This window comes from Ceratotherium simum, chromosome 20 (genome assembly GCF_057802395.1).
Source record: "Ceratotherium simum simum isolate JZ-2026a chromosome 20, ASM5780239v1, whole genome shotgun sequence".
Classification (NCBI taxonomy): Eukaryota; Metazoa; Chordata; class Mammalia; order Perissodactyla; family Rhinocerotidae; genus Ceratotherium; species Ceratotherium simum.
Genome location: NC_141919.1, coordinates 9,498,079 through 9,517,732, shown reverse-complemented (window position 1 = coordinate 9,517,732; position 19,654 = coordinate 9,498,079). Strand labels below are relative to the sequence as shown.

The 19,654-nt window shown below is 44.8% G+C and overlaps 1 long non-coding RNA gene and 1 pseudogene across 1 annotated transcript in view; both read left to right on the top strand.

Moving 5' to 3' along the window:
* Nucleotides 1-19,654, top strand: part of LOC147914356 (uncharacterized) — a 1,093,764-nt gene that overhangs the window by 466,619 nt on the left and 607,491 nt on the right. The window lies entirely within an intron of this gene.
* Nucleotides 4,520-14,956, top strand: LOC147914357 (nuclear pore-associated protein 1-like; annotated as a pseudogene).

Below are 19,654 nucleotides of genomic sequence, written 5' to 3'. Positions count from 1 at the left end.
GTACAGAACCCTACCCTTATCGTTGTCATCATCATCACCATCATGCTGTGTTGGATTTGTCTCTTTCTGGCTGTCTGCATACCAGAATGCAACCTCCTAGAGAGTAGATATCATGTGAGAGAATAAATGATTGCATCCTATTCCCAAAACACTTTACTTTGTGTACAGACTCAAAGGTGAGAGAGTGTAGGTAACCAATGAATTTCAGGTGCATTTTTCCTTCAGTAAAAGGTTTTCTGTCTTCAGTAAATCTTTTCTCTTTGAGGCGAGCTTTGACTTGAGATGTAGGTTGACCCCCAAAGCAGGTTGTGAACTGTTGTGGTTGCTCTCTTACACTTTGCCTACACTTCCTACTACACTCCTGCCTCTATTCCTCCGTGTCCATGCCAATTCCTCCCCAGAGTGAGAACAGTTAAAAGTGTCTTTATAACCGCGGAGCAACAACCAAAACTAGCTAAGACTTCATAAAACCCAAAACACAACCAAAAAATACAGATAAGAGCATGTTTATAGACATATAGATCTTAAATACACTTTAAAAATCACTTTCCTCTTTATTCTCCTCTCTCTTGCATTTTTGGAATTGGTCCACAGTCCTTTTTAGAATACCTTGATCTTTAAGTCCTCAGATAAGCCTAAAACTTGTCTTGCTTCAATCTGTTGCAGTTTCTTTTTTCATAACATTACAAGAGTCAACTAAATTTTCAAGAGTCCAGAATGTTGCAGCTGAAGAAGCACTTTCACATTTGAAGAAAGCACAATCAAAATTCCTTCCCCATATGCTACCTTTTCAGCAGGGCTATTTTTTCACCCTTAGAAATTTATAGTATCAGAATTCCTCAAAGAAGTCAAGTTGAGAATTAAACCCAGAATGATCTTACATCTACATTCCAGAGGAATTGCCTCTTGTCCAAATTCCGCACTAAGGTGACTGGATTCTCTCACACCCAGTTCTGTGCCCATAGACCTGGACTAAGCTTGAAAGAATCCCTGTTGAAAAAGGGCACAAGTTTCTATTTTCATCCAATTCAACATGTGGCCTGAGATGCATATTGGAAAACAGTGTGTTTTTTTTTTTTTGTCTTATGACATTTAAAATTCTCTTGATACCATCTGGAAACAGGTTTCCTTTAACATGTCAGTCTACCCCTACATTTCTCTAGTTCTTGCTTCCTTTTCTAGCTGTCTTCCAATATTTCTTGGTTGTGGTTGGAGAGCCATTTTTTCCATTGCTCACTCCCATTTGGTGAGCTGTTCCTCAGGCTCCAGGAGGTGAGGGGGAGGGGGAATTTCACCTCAGCACTCAGCACTTGGTTTCCCCATTCAGCTCTGACACCTTCCAGCTCACACCTCCCAGGTTTCTCTCCTTCCCAATTGCCCCTTCTCAGGCTCTTTTCCAGTATGTCCGGGGACCATATCTGCTTTCACCTTGGTAATTGGAAACTTTTATGCTTCTTGGGGCAAGGAGCTCATGTTGCTAACTATGATGACTCACGTAATAGCACACCCATAAATATTTTCATGGGAGAAAGAGTGAATGACTTTTACCAATTATGATTTTCTTTCTCTGGGCTGTTTGCCTCTAACTTTTTCTGTTTCCTGAAAGGGAATACTATATCTAGATTTACTAAGTCCTTTCTCTTGCAATTTTACTTTTTTCTGGTAAAGTAGCTTTGATTGGTAGTCAGAATAAATTCTTTAGTATAAAAGAGGTGTAAAAGAGGTGCTGATGTAGAAACAAATATATGCAGCCTGAGCGGGGACTGATTCAACATCGAAGCTCTGTGTCTATAAAGTTAGCTCATTAGAAGCTTTTATCTTGAGGCTATAATACCTCTAATTAGCATAACTTTGAAGTCTTCCTTCTATGAAGCTGCCCAAGTAAGTGATTCTCAGTCTTTGCGTGTCATCTTTCAGCCATTGCTTTGTTAAAGCAAGCTGACTTAAGCTTAGTCATAACTACAAAACTTTTGGTGGGTGTAGCAAGATACTTTGATATTTCCACTTTGCTGTCCAAAGGAACTTAGGAAAGATGAGCTCATTATAGGGAATGAATGTCAATGGCCATTACAAGCTGTTACCACTAGTGTTCTCTGAATATCCCACATCACTTCGCATTGGAAGTGATGAAATTAATTTTAAGGAAGTCCATCATTTTAGAGAATCCCATGTCTTCTGTATGGACTTGCTTGTCTGTGAATTCAGGTCACAGACATGTCTACACATAAGCATTCGATCAGGAGCCTTGGGGCTTTGGGGCAAGTTTGGCTTGGGATGTCTGTCTACATGGTCTCAATACAGAGCACCTGGAGAATGTAGTCTGTAGTGGTGGCAGTTTATTGAAAGTGGAGAGTTGCAAAGACTTACAGTAGTGGCAGAGACTAAAGCTAGGAATAGTGCCCTTGCTTATTTGCTGTCATCCTTATGGCTAGAACAGCTAACCTCAATGAGAAGCGAAGACTCTCCCATCTTGGTATCCATTGCTGGAGCATGGAACGCATTTTCTTATAGAAATAAAGTAAGTGAGGTGTGTGTGGTTGGAATAATGCTGTTATTGCTTCCCACTTGAAATTAGGTTCTTTGAGTATGAGACTGGGACTTAAGCTTCCAATGATTATATGCCTGCAAGCCTATACCAACTTAACTGAAGTTGAGGATATAACACATTTATACAAATATAAATCAGGGTCTGGTCAAAACAGAAATGTAAGCTCCCAGCTAGCTTCCATTGTTAGCGGTACTGGAATTACCCAACCATGCAATTCTCCTGGACCAACCTAAAACTAAGTGTTTAGAACTGGAAATGATTGCCTGAACATTACTCACCAAGGCTAGAATAAGTATTATGCTCATTTCAGCGTTTAGTACAAGAGCTGGGTAATACAAGAGAAAATTACTGCAACTTTAGAAGGAAGCAATTAAAATAGGTTGCAAGAAGGAGAGAAAGTTCTGTCAGTGTGGGGGAGTTATACGTGAAACTCTTCTCCTATAATTTCAGCCTCAATCAGCCTCCTTGACAATTTTGTAGACAGACATAAATTCCTTTCCAACTTGTATCTTTTATCATCTAGTTATTAACAGAGGAAAAGACAGATTTTTAAAAGTTATCCTCTAGAATTTATGGAAATAGACAATAGTCTATTTATTATTGTCCTGTTTCCTATCATGATCCGTATTTACCTTAACCAGTAAATTGGAGAGAGAGAAAAAGAAAAAGAATCTAGATAGAATTTTCCAAAACCAGTTTTGTACCAGAAAGATTGAAGAGACAACCTCAGGAAAAGTCCATCCACTAGAAAGACAATAGATCCATTCATTAATTCTCTATTTTTTAAGTGCCAGCTGAAGGCCTGGGAGGCAAAGTCAAACATGGCCCGTCCTATCCCATGGGCACAAGTTCCACAGTGAGACACAAAGTGTAGCGTGAGGGAGCAGAACCTGGGGAGACTGAAGGATGGGTGAGTGCACAGGGCAAGAAGGGGATCAACAGGAAATGCAGTGGAAAGGGAGGCGGGAGACAGACCAGAGGGCTTCCTAAACCCCATTACAGATTTACACCTCATTCTAAGATTAATGGGAAGGGGTTACATGGTGGTGGTGGGTGATCTGATCCCATTTGCATTTTCAATGCTACCTCTGGATGTAGTATGGAGAGAGAAATCAATGTCAGAGAGAGAATACAGTGGTACTAGAGTGAGATAACATGGAAAAATTCGAGATATATTTAGTAAATAAACTCAGTGTCATTAAGGGATGGGTTTAATATGAAAGGCAAAGTGACTCATAAGTTTTTGGATTTCAGATGTGGGTGGATGGTGGTGCCACTGGTATAGACAATAATGTAAAAGGCCCTGGTTTGTGGATGAGAACTCTCCATGATTTCTGTTTTGGGTATGTTGAATTTTAGGTATCCTTAAGATGTGGCAGGAGATACAACAGGTTTTAAAATGTATCAAACATAATTCAGATGTATAGAGATCATTTGGCTTCTTTATTTTCTATAATTGATTCTTTCTTCCTCGTAAACTCTCCCCTCACCTGGTAGCAGAGGTGCTGGAGTACTTTAACTTGACAATTAATGTAGTACAGTCTTTACATATTTGGATCCTTCAAACTAGAAAAGAGAGAATCTGGGCTTCAAGGCTCAAGTAGAAATGTAGGATGGTGCCGTGCTGACAATTGGTGCTTCCTGATCTACATCTTCTGAGACTAGAACCCAGAGTGGTCCATGATCATCTCATGGGTTGAACTAAAGAAGACTTCCTACTGGGTAAAGCATGTACTCATTGTGGGTGTGGCATGGTGCTAAGTACCCTGGGGACTCCAAAAACAATGGTTAACACAATGAATCTGTGATAAGGAAACTGTCCCGAGCAGGAGCTCTGGACTCGCACGGGCTGGGTTCAAATCCTGGCTAAGCCACCACCACCTGTGTGACCTGAGAAACATCTAAGGTTTAAATTTCGTTTTACCAAGTTTCTAAAAACAAGTGAGGAAAGAAGACGCCTGCCAGGAGGGGATGTCATTGGGTACAGCATCCAGTCAGTTCAGGGTTCTGCGTCTGCTCCTCAGAAACCTGCCCACCTGGTTGATGATGCTGGGGGCCCAGGCACCCAAGGACAAGGTGCCCCTTTCTCCAGGCCTCACAGAGCAGCTTGGTGGAGGGTCCCTGGAGGAGGCGGGCTACACTCTGGTGGGATCTGGGTGGCTCCTGGCTCGGCTTTGAGCAGGCTCTGACCTCGGGGACCCCAGGGAAAGGACTGGTGACACACACCCAGGCACTTAGGGGCCTGCAGAGCCAGTGCCCAGGCGAGTGAGCTGTGGGGATGGGGCCTCTCAGTCCTGAACAGTCCCTGTGTGGTGGCCCATCTGGTGTCAAACACCTGCAATCTGCAGCAGGAAGTCCCAGGTGCTAGAATGTCCAGCTGGGGTGGTCGTTGGGGCCTCGCCCTTTGTCCTTTGCCCTTTGGCACCATCTCTTCAGGCGCTGGGCTGGCGCATGCCCCTAGCAGCCCTTTCTCTGTGACATGTTCCAAGGGGACGTTATAGGCACCAGGCTGAACACTGTAGTGCCTGCTTGGCCCTGAGAGGGGTCAGAAGCTGAGCAGAAGCTCTCCAGTTTCACGGTCTATTCTAGGGATCATTTGGGGCAGACCTGGCTCAATATGGGAAATTGTCTTTGTAAGTTTCATCCCCCTCCCCACCACTGTTCCCCACCTGGCCCTTGCCTGCTGGTTTCCCTCGCCTGTGAGGCTGCCCCACCTGACCCGGACCACCACGCTCCTCCCGCACCCGCCTTCCGCCCTGGTCGCAGGCTGTTCCACAGGGACCCTTGCCTTTATCAATTGGCTTTTTTTTTTTTTTTTTTTTTTGCAGTAACATTGGTTTATTGCAGTAACATTGGTTTATAACATTGTAAAAATTTCAGGTGTACATCACTGTACTTCTATTTCTGCATAGATTACATCATGTTCACCACCAAAATACTAATTACAACCCATCACCACACACATGTACCGAATTATCCCTTTCACCCTCCTCTCTCCCCCCTTCCCCTCTGGTAACCACCAATCCAATCTCTGTCCCTATGTGTTTGTTTATTGTTGTTATTATCTACTACTTAATGAAGGAAATCATGTGGTATTTGACCTTCTCCCTCTGACTTATTTCACTTTGCATTATACCCTCAATGTCCATCCATGTTGTCACAAATGGCTGGATTTCATCGTTTCTTATGGCTGAGTAGTATTCCATTGTGTATATATACCACAGCTTCTTTATCCATTTGTCCCTTGATGGGCACTTAGGTTGCTTCCAAGTCTTGGCTATTGTGAATATCGCTGCAATGAACACATGGGTGCATGTACCTGTACAAATTGGTGTTTTCAAGTTCTTTGGATAAATACCCAGCAGTGGGATGGCTGGATCATATGGTAGTTCTATCCTTGATTTTTTGAGGAATCTCCATACTGTTTTCCATAGTGGCTGCACCAGTTTGCACTCCCACCAGCAGTGTATGAGAGTTCCCTTCTCTCCACATCCTCTCCAACACATGTTGTTTCCTGTCTTGTTAATTATAGCCATTCTGACGGGCGTCAGGTGATATCTCATTGTAGTTTTGATTTGCATTTCCCTGATAGTTAATGATGTTGAACATCTTTTCATGTGTCTGTTAGCCATCTGTATATCTTCTTTGGAGAAATGTCTGTTCAGGTCCTTTGCCCATTTTTTAATTGGGTTGGTAGTTTTTTTGTTGGTAAGATGCATGAGTTCTTTATATATTTTGGAGATTAAGCCCTTATCAGAAGTATGGTTTGCAAATATCTTCTCCCAATTGTTAGGTTGTCTTTTCGCTTTGTTGATGGTTTCCTTTGCTGTGCAGAAGCTTTTTAGTTTGATGTAGTCCCATTTGTTTATTTTTTCTATTGTTTCTCTTGCCCTGTCAGACGTGGTGTTTGAGAAGATGTTGCTAAGACTGATGTCAAAGAGCGTACTGCCTATGTTTTCTTCTAGAAGTTTCACAGTTTCAGGTCTTACATTCAAGTCTTTAATCCATTTGGAGTTAATTTTTGTGCATGGTGTAAGGTAAGGGTCTACTTTCATTTTTTTGCATATGGCTATCCAGTTTTCCCAACACCATTTGTTGAAGAGACTTTCTTTTCCCCATTGTATGTTCTTGGCTCCTTTGTCAAAGATTAGCTGTCCATAGATGTGTGTGTTTATTTCTGGGCTTTCGATTCTATTCCATTGATCTGTGTGTCTGTTTTTGTGCCAGTACCATGCTGTTTTGGTTACTCCAGCTTTGTAGTATATTTTGAAATCAGGGAGTGTGATACCTCCAGCTTTGTTCTTTTTTCTCAGGATTCCTTTGGCTATTCGGGGTCTTTTGTTGTTCCATATAAATTTTAGGATTCTTTGTTCTATTTCTGTGAAAAATGTTGTTGGAACTTTGATAGGGATTGCATTGAATCTATAGATGGCTTTAGGAAGTATGGACATCTTAACTATGTTAATTCTTCCAATCCAAGAGCACGGAATATCTTTCCATTTCTTTGTGTCTTCTTCAATTTCTTTCAAAAATGTTTTATAGTTTTTGGTGTACAGATCTTTCACCTCTTTGGTTAAGTTTATTCCTAGGTATTTTATTCTTTTTGTTGTAATTGTAAATGGGATGGTATTCTCAATTTCTCTTTCTGCTACTTCGTTGTTAGCGTACAGAAATGCAACTGATTTTTGTATGTTGATTTTGTATCCTGCAACTTTACCATATTCGTTTATTACTTCTAAAAGTTTTCTGGTGGATTCTTTGGGGTTTTCTATATATAAAATCATGTCATCTGCAAATAGTGACAGTTTCACTTCTTCCTTTCCAATTTGGATCCCTTTTATTTCTTTCTCTTGCCTGATTGCTCTGGCTAGGACTTCCAGTACTATGTTAAATAGGAGTGGTGACAGTGGGCATCCTTGTCTGGTTCCTGTTCTTAGAGGGATGGCTTTCAGTTTTTCACCATTGAGGATGATATTAGCTGTGGGTTTCTCATATATGGTCTTTATTATGTTGAGGTACTTTCCTTCTATACCAATTTTATTCAGAGTTTTTATCATAAATGGATGCTGTATCTTGTCAAATGCTTTCTCTGCATCTATTGAGATGATCATGTGATTTTTGTTCTTCATTTTATTAATGTGGTGTATTACGTTGATTGATTTGCGAATGTTAAACCATCCCTGCATCCCTGGAATAAATCCCACTTGATCATGGTGTATAATCTTTTTAACGTATTGTTGTATGCGATTTGCTAGTATTTTATTGAGGATTTTTGCATCAATGTTCATCAGTGATATTGGCCTGTAATTTTCTTTTTTTGTGTTGTCCTTGTCTGGTTTTGGTATCAGGGTAATGTCAGCTTCGTAGAATGAGTTAGGGAGCTTCCCCCCCTCCTCAATTTTTTGGAAGAGTTTGAGAAGGATAGGTATTAAGTCTTCTTTGAATGTTTGGTAGAATTCACCAGGGAAGCCGTCTGGTCCTGGACTTTTATTTTTGGGGAGGTTTGTGATTACTGTTTCGATCTCCTTACTGGTGATTGGTCTATTCAAATTCTCTACTTCTTTTTGATCCAGTTTTGGAAGGTTGTATGATTCTAAAAATTTATCCATTTCTTCCAGATTGTCGAATTGGTTGGCATATAGCTTTTCATAGTATTCTCTTGTAATCTTTTGTATTTCTGAGGTGTCTGTTGTAACCTCTCCTCTTTCACTTCTGATTTTACTTATTTGTGCCTTCTCTCTTTTTTTCTTGGTGAGTCTAGCTAAAGGTTTGTCAATTTTGTTGATCTTTTCAAAGAACCAGCTCTTGGTTATATCACTTTTTTCTATTGATATTTTGGTCTCTATTTCATTTATTTCTGCTCTGATTTTTATTATTTCCCTTCTTCTACTGATTTTGGGCTTTGTTTGTTCTTCTTTTTCCAGTTCCTTCAGGTGCATTGTTAGATTGTTTATTTGAGATTTTTCTTGTTTGTTGAGATAGGCCTGTATCGCTATAAACTTCCCTCTTAGAACTGCTTTTGCTGTATCCCATAAATTCTGGCATGTCGTATTTTCATTTTCATTTGTCTCCAGGTATTTTTTGATTTCTTCTTTGATTTCTTCGTTAACCCAGTCGTTGTTCAGTAGCATTTTGTTTAATCTCCACGTATTTGTGGCTTTTCTGATTTTCTTCCTATAGTTGATTTCTAGTTTCATACTGTTGTGGTCAGAAAAGATGCTTGGTATTATTTCAATCTTCTTAAATTTATGGAGACTTGTTTTGTGGCCTAATATGTGATCAATCCTGGAGAATGTTCCATGTGCCTTTGAAAAGAACGTGTATTCTTCGGTTTTTGGATGGAATGCTCTGTATATATCTACTAGGTCCATCTGTTCTAGTGTGTCGTTTAAGGCCAATGTTTCCTTATTGATCTTCTGTTTGGATGATCTATCCGTTGGTGTAAGTGGAGTGTTAAAGTCCCCTACTATTATTGTGTTACTGTCTATTTCTCTTTTTATGTCTGTTAATAATTGCTTTATATATTTAGGTGCACCTACATTGGGTGCGTAGATATTTACAAGTGTTATATCCTCTTGTTGGATTGTTCCCTTGATCATTATGTAATGCCCTTCTTTGTCTCTTTTTACAGTTTTTGTTTTAAAGTCTATTTTGTCTGATATGAGTACTGCTACCCCAGCTTTCTTTTCATTGCCATTTGCGTGGAGTATCTTTTTCCATCCCTTCACTTTCAGTTTGTGAGTGTCTTTAGGTCTGAAGTGTGTCTCTTGTATGCAGCATATATATGGGTCTTGTTTTTTTTTCCAGTCAGCCATCCTATGCCTTTTAATTGGAGCATTTAGGCCATTGGCGGTTAAAGTAGCTATTGATAAGTATGTACTTACTGCCATTTTTAACTTTTTTTTTTTTTCCTAACTGTTTTAGTAGTCCTTCTCTGTTCCTTTCTTCTTCTGTACAGAATTGATGGTCACTTTAGTTTGACCTCTGTCTGAAAGCTGTACTCTTTAACTCCCCTCCTCCCTCATGTTTTTGATATCATATCTAACCTCTTTGTTGTGCATTTGTATCCATTACGTTCTAATCATGGAAATAGATAATTTTTCCTATTTGTGGTCTTCTCTTTTCCCCTTAAATCAGTCCCTTTAACATTTCTTGTAGCACTGGTTTCTTGGTGACAAACTCCTTTAATTTTTGCTTATCTGGGAAAATTTTGATCTCTCCTTCCATTTTGAATGATAACCTTGCTGGGTAGAGTATTCTTGGCTGTAAGTTTTTTCCTTTTAGCACTTTAAATATATTGTGCCATTCTCTTCTAGCCTGTAAGGTTTCTGCAGAGAAGTCAGCTGATAGCCCTATGGGGTTTCCTTTGTACGTAACTTGACATTCTCTTGCGGCTTTTAGGATTCTTTCTTTATCTTTAATTCTGGACATTTTGATTATGATGTGTCTTGGTGTGGGCCTCTTTGGGTTTATCTTGTTTGGGGCTCTCTGTGCTTCCTGTACCTGGATGTCTGTTTCCTTCCTTAGGTTAGGGAAGTTTTCATCTCTTATTTCTTGAAATAGATTCTCTGACCCCTTGTCTCGCTCTTCTCCTTCCAGGACACCTATAACACGGATGTTAGTGCGCTTGATGTTGTCCCAGAGGTCCCTTAGACTGTCCTCAGTCTTTTTAATTCTTTTCTCTTTTACCTGTTCACCTCGGGTAATTTCTTCTAGTCTTTCATCCAGCTCACAGATCCGTTCTTCTGTATCCTCTACTCTGCTTTTGAGTCCCTCTAATGAATTTTTCATTTCCAGTATTGTATTCTTCATTTCTGATTGGTTCTTTTTTATATCTTCCATTTCTTTGTTGACATTCTCACTGAGTTCATCTATTCTTCTCCCCAGATCAGTGAGCATCCTTAACACTCTTAGTTTGAACTCTCTGTCGGGTAGGTTGCTCATTTCTGTTTCACTTAGTTCCTTTTCTGGGGTTTTGTCCTGTTCCCTTACTTGGAATGTATTCTTTTGCCTCTTCATTTTTCCTCTTTCCCTGTGCTTGTGTCTACGTATTAGGTAGGTCAGCTACGTCTCCTGCTCTTGGATAGGTGACCTTATGTAAGTGATGGCTTAGGAGGCTTCCGGTGTGCTTCCCTCAGTTCTCAATGTTCCAGGGGTGACCCCTATGTGGGCTACATGTATCCTTCTGCTGTGGCCTGTTTGCTCTCCCTGTAGGCGCCCAGGGAGGCTGAGTTATGCTCCTGGCCAGCTGTTGTAATGCTCAGCTGCTTGTAGTTGTTGTGGGCCCTTCAGTCTCTTTATCAGGTGTGGGGAGCCCCAGCACAGTTGGCTGCAAGTTCTAATACCACATTTGTGTTGCAGTATTTCTTTTAAGTGAGTAGGCCCCCACCGTGGCAGGTTGTTAGGCTCAGGGCCTTACAATTGCTGTAAGCCTCTAGCCTATTAGGTCTCTTGTCAGCTCTCTGAGGATTGCAACTGGGTGGGGCTGGCATCAGGCACAGGAGCACCCAATTGTTTCAGGTTTTGGAAGGTGGAGCAAACCTCCTATGTGGGTCTTTGAGAAGTACAAGTCTTCTGCGGCTGAGAAGCCCTGCCGCCCACAGGTCCACACACACAGTCAACACAGTCCTGCCCTGTGTGAGTGCCCCGACCTCCCCAAGCGGACCCAGTCTCTCCACTGCGGGAGCCCCACACACTCCGCCACCGCCCCACACTCTCCACCCGCTCCTTGTGCACACCCTGCCCTGCTCAAGTCAGCTCAGTTGCCAGGCTGCAGAGAATCCAGTCACCAATCTATGCAGGCCCACACGTTGCCTGAGGGCTTGTTGTTGGGTGGGGCCAGTCTCTAGGGTGGGCTGCCTGCCCTGGCTGAGCTGGATTAAATCGGTGCTCTAGCGGGTGGAGCAGACCCTGGGCTAGCAGGCCTCAGGGAGAACTCCAATGGTGTCTGTGTCAGCACGCTCACACCAGGCCCCAACAATGGCCGCCGCCAATGTCCCAGTCCCTGGAGAGGTCTCACCCCTCACCGAGATGCACTCAGGGCCTATTAGGTGAGTCTCTTGTCACCAAAGCACTGTACACCTTTCTTTCTGGTGATTTTAGGGTGCTTCCTGAAACGGGTGAGTTTGCGCGCGGGCCCTTTAAGAGCCAGTTTTAGTTTCTTTGTGAACCGGGTTTTCTGGGAGTGCTCCCCAGTGTTTTAGTAGCAGGCACTGTCAGATATTATGCCGCTGGTGTCGATTGTGCTGGGTCCACAAAATGCCCACAGCGGGGGCGCTCCCCCGCTCAGGGCCCCGCGCCTCCAGGGAGGGCTGTGTACCTGTGAGCTGCTCCCGGCGGCCGTGAAGCTGGCGGCTTGTGAAGGCGGCGTTTTTCCTCTCCAGAAGGGAGTCTCTGCCTCTTCCACCTCAGTTAGGATTGTCCGTTGTTGCAGGAGTTCCTCTCATCCAGTTTTCAGTTCTGTCTCAGGGGTAATTTTTCCACGAGTAGTTGTAAATTGGCTGTGTCCACGGGAGGAGGTGAGTTCCGAGTCTGCCTACACCGCCATCTTGACTCCTTCCTATCAATTGGCTTTTACATTGTGCTGGAGAGGTGGTATCTGATCCAGCAGACCACGTGCTCCCCTCTAGGGATCTTCCCCTTGGTGAGCTGGAGGGACTCTCCAAAGAAGCCCCTGCTGTCTTCATGTAATCCCATGATATTCAGACACATGAGAACCATAAAGATCCCTCCTCCAGGGTACAAATTTACCCTCCTGTGTTCACCACCTTAGCAGGTAGTCAAGGCTATGAAGCTGGTACCATCCAGTCACCTCCCACTTCCTTACTCAAAGGAGATTGAGGAGACGATAGAAAAAGAGCCCAGAAAAGGGATGGTAAAGAAAGAAGAGGACTAAATAGAGCCCAAAGGACAGGATGATGGGAACAGGGGCCCCCACAGCAGTGGGAGCAGTCCCTGTTCCTCCCGTTGACATCCAGGCCCCTGTAGACCAACGGAGTCCTCACTTCCCTTGAGTGCAGTCCTGGGCCTCTGGACCTCTATCCCGAACAACCAGAAGACAGCTTGGAAGGCCCAGATGTCTCCAATGAGCTCCTCCTCGGAAAGTCATGTTGTGCCACCTCCTACAGCCCTGCTGGAGATGTCCTGCCTCCTTGGAAGCCTGATCCAGATGCAACAGTGCTCTCTGACCCAACCCCACGCCATTCCTGCTGCTGGAGAGGTCAACAAAGAAAGTGCTGGGTGAAGACCATCGTCCCAGCTCTCCAGCTCACTGATGTCCGAGAAGGAGATGCAGGGCGAAAAGCCTTCAGATATCCCATCAAGGAGCTCTTCTCCACAGTCTCTCCCAGCAGTAGGCCCTGCAAATGGAGAATCGCCATGCCACTTGTGCTGCCCCTGCTGCTACCACTGTCACTGCCACCACTGCTGCCACTGCCACTGCTATGGGGCCGAGGTGAGCTGACCCCACCTCCCAAGCTTCCTAGCAAAGCTATTGCCAAAAACCTGGGCACCTTGGAGAAGAACACTGAGTGTCAGCGGAACAAGATCTTGGAGGATAAAACAGGGGTCCTGGCAGACTGCAGTGCCACTCAGCCCGCCCCTTCCTCCTCCCCACCTGCCTGGGAGACTGCAGACTCCCTGACCCTGGGCACTCACACTTACAGGTCCCTGTTCCTCCCATTGACTTGGTTGACTTGTCGGCCAGACCCAGGATCCTGTCTGTCCCTCCACCTTCCCCTACACCAGATACTAATCAGGAAACAAGAGGCACAGTCCCGATCTCTCCTCCTCCTGCTGTGCCTGCTGGTTCTCTTCCTAGTCCTGTTTGGGAAATTCCACTGAATGAGAATGGAGGCCCTTTTCATTCAGTCAGGGCTACAGCGTCTCCTATTTCTGGCCTCCCCACACCTCCTAGCACCTCCACCTTCTCATTCTAGCTGCCCTCCTGCTGAAAAGAATCCCCGACACCCATGTCTGTCGATTTTCTCCTCCTTTTCTCTTACCCACGCCTCTTCCAGTCCTTTCCACCAGGACCCCTGTTTTCACCAGCCAGCCCATCCCTTCAGTGGCAATCCCTTCCACCATCATAGCCACAGCATCTGCAGGTCTGACCTCTCAGCCCACTTTAGAGCCTGGTGTCATTGACATGGACATGACGCCGCCTTCCCAGGCTGGCATTTTCAGGTCTCCCCCAGGCTCCAGTGTGAGATTTCTCCCATTTTCCCAAGTTCATTGCAGTGTGGAGCAGAGGCACCATGTAAAGTTACCATGCTCCACCAACCCATCTTCATTGATGGTCCCCTTCCCCAAATCAATTGTTAACTATCCCTTTGGCCCCCAAACTGCCCTACAGCCCACATTTGGGACCCCTTATGGGCAGCAGCAGAGAGCCTCTCTCCCCAGTGCTCCTGTTCTCACCGGCCCACCCCTCATGACTTCTGCAGTCACCCCCGCTCCAGTAGGCGGCACCTCTGCAAACTTCAAGCCTGCCTTTGACACTGATGCCATGAATCCCACGCCTCCTTCTCAGGCTGTCATCTTCCAGTCTCCCCCTGTCTCCAGGAAAAACACTTCCCATTCTACATGGGGCTTCCTGGTTCTGAGAACACACCACCCAGTGGCAGCACTGCCTCGGCCCATGTCTCCACCCGTTTACCTGCAGAGTCAGTCAGCAGAAGGACCATAATTTCCAACCTTCTCTTTGACCCAGGAATCTCCTGTCAGCCCACATTTGGGGCCTGTGATGGGCAGCAGCCTGACGACTCTTTCCCGGTGGGAAAACTGGCAGCCCCGGCACAAGCTGTGGGTCCAACCTCTCCTGCAGCCCAGCCACCCAGAGGCAGCATAATGCAACCAGGTTTTGCAGATTTGACATCGCCAGCTTCTGCATTTAACACCACTGTCAACACCCAGCTGACTTTTGGTGACATGCCAGGTGTTCTCCCCATTGGCACATCTACTGCTACTGGCTTTGGAGTTGCCACCAGGATGTCCAGCACTGGGGACAGTAGCTCACTGTTTGCCAACAACTTCAGGCCCACTTGTGTTTCTGGGACCTGCAGCCCCTACAGATGGTGGGAACTTTGGGATCAGTGTGTCTACCCCAGGCCCCACTCAGTCACAGGCATCCAGAGCACTCAACTTTGGGGCAGGACTGAGGGGGCACCCAGCACCACTTCTGGTCCTCCTTTTGGTCAGATAACTTGGGATCCATCTGGTCACAGCATGGCTGCTGCAGTAAAAGGAGCAAGCGCCATGCCTGTGTTTGGACACACTTCTGGTTCCACCTTAAATCTGAGCACCTGGGGCCCACCTGTCCAGAACACAGGTGATGCAGTAATGGGAGGGGACAACACCATCCCCATGATTGGAGGACCTGGTGTTCCCACTTTCCTTCAGTGCATCTGAGGCCCACGTGGACATAGGAAAGCTCCTAGACTTGGAAGAGCCACCACCACAGAAAAGAAATGTGTGTCAAGAGACATGTCTGTTTCCACCTTCCACAACAGCCCCTGGGGCTCACCTGGCCACACCACATCCATTGTAGTTTCAAGTGCCAGCACCATCCCTGTGTTTGGACACACATCTAGTTCTACCTTCATTCCAAGCACAGGGGCCCACCTGTCCAGAATCCAGGTGGTACGATGGGAGGGGACAACACCATTCCCACGATTGAGGACCTGGTATTCCTGCTTTCCAACAGGACAGCTGGGGCCCACCTGGCCAAAACACAGGTGGTGCAGTTGGAGGGAACAACATCTCACCTGTGATAGGAGGTCCCTGTGTCACCACCAGCCATCAGAACACCTGGAGCCCATATATGCAGAGCACAGGTGGTATGATGGGGACAGCACCATACCTGCTGTGACTGGATACACTATGGTCCCCGTTCATACAGAGCCCCTGGACCCCCTGGGCAAAGCACAGGTGGGGTGATGGGGGACAGCACGATAAATTTTTAGAGAGAAACCTCTACCCTCAGTCAAAACACCTCTTCCCCCACCTTTCAGGGTCCCCCTCTGACTTGGAGGAGCAGCACTGTATTTGGAGGCTCCCAGTCAGAGCAACTCAGGGCACAGCAAGGGGTAGCCTTGCCTCTGGGACGCTCATCACCGGCCAGGGCTTCATCGGAGCCACCAACCCATTCCTTTCTTCTATCATGAGTCTCAACAAATAAAGAGCAGATCTTCCTCTGCAAACTGTGTGTAACTAGGAATGGACTTTGCTCCACTGGAAAGGGACTCAGCTCCTTCAAACGACACTGAAACTGCTCTCTTCTGACACCAGCCAGAGGACCACAACTAAGGGGTGTGTGTGTGTGTGTGTGTGTGTAGTGTGGGGTGTGTATGTGTGTGTGTGGGGGATTTGTGTGTTGTGTGTGTGTTGGAGGGTGAGGCACACTAGCCCAGGTCAGAACTACCCCAGACTTGAGAATCTCCAATGTGGAGAACAGAAGAGAGCTGCATGTAGCATCAACTGCGCCATCCTTGGCTTGACTGTTAACGTGGCCGACCAGAGCTCTGGGCCAGTTTCCTCTAGTCTGGGAACTGGCAGGATTCCCACTGCTGTTTACAGGGGCTTCCTCTCCCCCTATCCATTTGCCTCAATGGGCCCTTATCTTTCCCAGATTATATATATATATATATATTTATAAACCTTGCTCTTGTTAATCTGCCTCTGCTCGTGTGTCTTTGCTCTTGGGCTCAGCTGTGGAGGAAGAATTGACATATACGAGTGGTGATGTGTTGAGCCAGACTTAACTATGCAAATGTCCTGTGCCTGGTGACTGGGACGTGGAAGCAGCCACACTCGATGACAGCATGTGCTGACCCCTGACACCTGGGCGTTGAGTGTGAGGGGCGACACTCCAGGAGGAAGGAAGGTCCAGAGGAGGCAGAGACGGGGGGACTCAGCCGTGCCTCTTCCCTCCATGCTGCTCTCTCCTCTCCCACCGCCCTGACCTCCCTGGAGGCCAGAGAATCCCTGATGTGGGACAGGAAACCACACTTTATGATTCCGGTTTTTAAAAATGTTTAAATTTTTTGTGTGTGTCTTCTTATTTAATTAGACATAGGCCAGTCGTCCTCACACATTCCCACTTCACCCAGAGAGGACGGATTTGGCATCCATGTTCTTGCATCTGGAGGAACAAAGGAAGAAAGAGCTCATGTCTACTCTGTAATTATTGAAAATTTAAAGTTACTTAGAATTTATGATGCTGCTTAAAAATATCAGAAAAGATCCTCTGTAGTAACTGGTGTGGCTCTAATCTGAACTGATGAAATATCAAATCACATGAGTTACAGTTGCACCCAGTTCTGACTGACCCTACAGTTCTGCTGGGTCTCCACTAGATGTAATAAAGGCAAAATTCCTGACTCTGTGGAGCCTCCATCCCAGTTGGAAGGGAGAAAAGAAACAACAAGCATAGGTACATGATCTGGTAGGTCAGCCAGTAACAAATGCTATGGAGAATAAAGCAGCAGATGGAGGATGGAGATTGTGGGCAGAGAGAGGCAGGGCTTTCGAGTTAAGCAGTGGACAGGACAAGCCTCACCTGGAAGGTGGGATTTGAACAGTCTAGAGGGAGGCGACTGAGTCAGATGTCTGAGCGAAAAGCATTCCAGATCACGGGAATAATCACTGCAAAGGCCCAGAGGAAGGATGCCTGGTGTCCTCAGAGAACAGTCAGTAATCTAATGTGGCTGGAAGAGAGTCATAAGCGGGAGGGAGGGAGGAGAGGACAGAGAAGATGTGGGTTGAATTCCCTGCACCACCATTTGTTGGTTGTGTGATCACAGTTGACTCAACCTTCAAGTGTCTCCGTGAACACAGTGCTTTATCTGTGACCTGTTTACCTTGCAAGAGCTTTGGAAAGATAAAATAATGCAGGAAAGTGACTTATAAGCCATGTTCTTATTGTTCTATACATAAGGATAGATAGATAGATAGATAGATAGATAGATAGATAGATAGATAGATAGATAGATAGATAGATAGATGGATAGATGGATAAAGTGAGTGAGTGAGTGAGTTATGGACTAAATTTTTGTGTGCCCTCCAAAATTCATATGTTGAAGCCCTAGCCCCCTAATGTCTGGTGGTATATGGAGGTGGGGGCTTTGGGAGGTGATCAGGTTTAGAAGAGGTCATGAGGCAGAGCTGCCATGATGAGATTAGTGCTGTTATAAGAAGAGGAAGAGACACCAGAGCTTTCTCTCTCCACCCTGTGAGCACACAGCAAGGAGGCGATTGTCTGCAAGCCAGAGGAGGGGCCCTTACCAGGAGCTGACTCTGCCTTGATCATGGACTTCCAGCCTCCAGAACTGTGAGAAATAAATGTCTGTTGTTTAAGCCACACAGTCTACGATATTTTGTTATAGCAGCCTGAACAGACTAGTATAGACTGGTAAGTAGGGAGATAGATTGGATGGATGGATGGATAGATAGATAGATAGATAGATAGATAGATAGATAGATAGATAGATAGATAGATAGATAGATAGATGGAGATAAAACATATATATAAATAGATATATATATGAGTTCCTGAAGCAATAGTGCTTTGATTGCTTTCACTAGCAATTCAAATGGGAGATCTCCATTTTAAAGGGAGCATAAATGTGCTTACTTTTATGAAGTAGACTCATGGAAAAATATGATAACTGCACCTAACAATTCACGGCACTGAACCTAGTGCCACGCTGATGAGATGAGCCGTGTATGAACACAGATTGCCATCCCAGAGAGGCTGCCAGACTTCTCCAGGCACCTGCTGCCTGAACACTTCCTCTAAGTTGTGTATCACAGTCCAGAGATCAAAGCCCCTGCTCCCTGACTTAGAGAATCGCCTGCTGTCTGTAGTCAGAACTGCCTCTCAGAAGCAGGGCTAGAATCCAGTTTGCTTCTAATAGTCCTGCCCCCTCTCTCTGCCATGCCTGCAATATTACCAGGGACAGATTCTAAAAATTCATATTTCTTTACATTTTTTTTTAAAAAAAGGCCTTCGAGCTAAAAATCCTGATAAGGCAAACGTTTAACAAATGTGTGAGAGATGTAAAGATGATTTTGAATTTCATGTTTTGCGCACTTACACAATTGAAGCTATTTCTAAATAAACAGAAATATTCTTTTATTTTTTATGAAAATACATAAACATGATAGCCACTCAAATAATACTGACATTCAGCCCTTCTCACCCCAGTTCTTCTCTCCAGAGACAGTCTTCGCTACTTCGATGTCACCCCCATAATCCTAACCACGATGCTGATCCTGCTGCATCACGACAGATCCATTTAGACAACATCTTTACCACCTGACATGCAGGGGAGGATAAACTCCCCCTCCCACTGTTTTTCCTCCCTCTTTCTTTCTAGTACATCATATTCATTTCATTAATTTGCTGCTTCTCTCTTGTAACATCTTGTAAATTCGCTCCCTTTAGTGATGAGGGAAGCGGCAGCACAGTGGCTAAAGCACTGGTTCTGGAGACGGACCACCTGGCTTGGAATCCTTGCTCTTCAGTTTCTCAGCTCTGCATCCCTGAGTAACTTACATAACCTTCCTGTGCCTCTGTTTCCCCACCTGTAAACCCAGGAAATGGATAATATCTATCTCATGGGGTTGTTCCTGATGATGCAAATAATAATGCATTTGTAGCCTTTAGTCCAACACACAGAAGATCTCAAGAAATATTAGCTATTATTATTTACTTCTTGTGTTATCAACTTTCTCACCCTAATCTCATGATTTTCTCTGTGTATGAGACTGTTTGTGTCCCCACAGTTCCTCTGCCTTTCCTTTACCCGTGTACAACTCACCTTCTATCAATAATGTGTTTGCTTTTATTTGTCTGTGCTGTTAACATTTACATTTTATCATGCAGTTGAAGCATTGTCCCGTGTTTTATATGCAGGTTCGCTCTAAGGGTTGAAAACCAATAAATTTTACAGTCATGCACCACATAACAATGTTTCAGTAAATGACGGACGGCATATAAGACTGTGGTCCTGTAAGATTAGTACCATAGAGCCTTGGTGTGTAGTAGGCTATCCCATCTAGGTTTGTGTAAGTACACTCTATGTCCGCACAATGATGAAATCGCCT